The following is a 641-nucleotide window of genomic DNA, read 5'->3' on the forward strand; positions in this document are numbered from 1 at the left end:
AAAAAATCATGTTCCACCTAGAAAAAGATGTCGTTATTAATATCCAGCATGATTAACAATCACATTGTGAATTGCAGACAGTCCCACATGGCACGCAACGTACACTTGCCTTTTTCAAATGGGTATGCAGGAATTTTAATCGTAACATGAATAATGCACATAGACAAAGACGTTTTGTCCTAGGGAAGGAGTACATGGACGGTGCTGATTTAAAGAGCCACTGCCACATTCAAGAAAACAGCAAAATATCCTCTTTGACCCCAAAATTATCAAATTGTTATGTACTTCTACTAAATATTTATTTTCTTCCATTACTGAATATCAGAATCTGAGAATCAGAATCTCAGATTATATCAATTGGTGTAGTTCTACTGGTTACAATAGAACTATGCTGATTTTCACCAGTTTAGGGTCTGGCTCTGACTGTATAGCTCGTGGTAGTGGGATGAAATTAAGAAAGGGAAAATCAGGATCTAAGAAAAAAAACTTCCTGACCGTGAGATGCACTAGGCAGTGGAAGGACCTTGGTTTGCCCTCTACCACCTGACTTTTAATAAAAACAACAAAGAGTCTGGTGGCACCTTAAAGACTAACAGATTTATTTGGGCATAAGCTTTCGTGAGTAAAAACCTCACTTCTTC

Source organism: Trachemys scripta, chromosome 4 (genome assembly GCF_013100865.1).
Source record: "Trachemys scripta elegans isolate TJP31775 chromosome 4, CAS_Tse_1.0, whole genome shotgun sequence".
In the NCBI taxonomy this organism is placed as follows: domain Eukaryota; kingdom Metazoa; phylum Chordata; order Testudines; family Emydidae; genus Trachemys; species Trachemys scripta.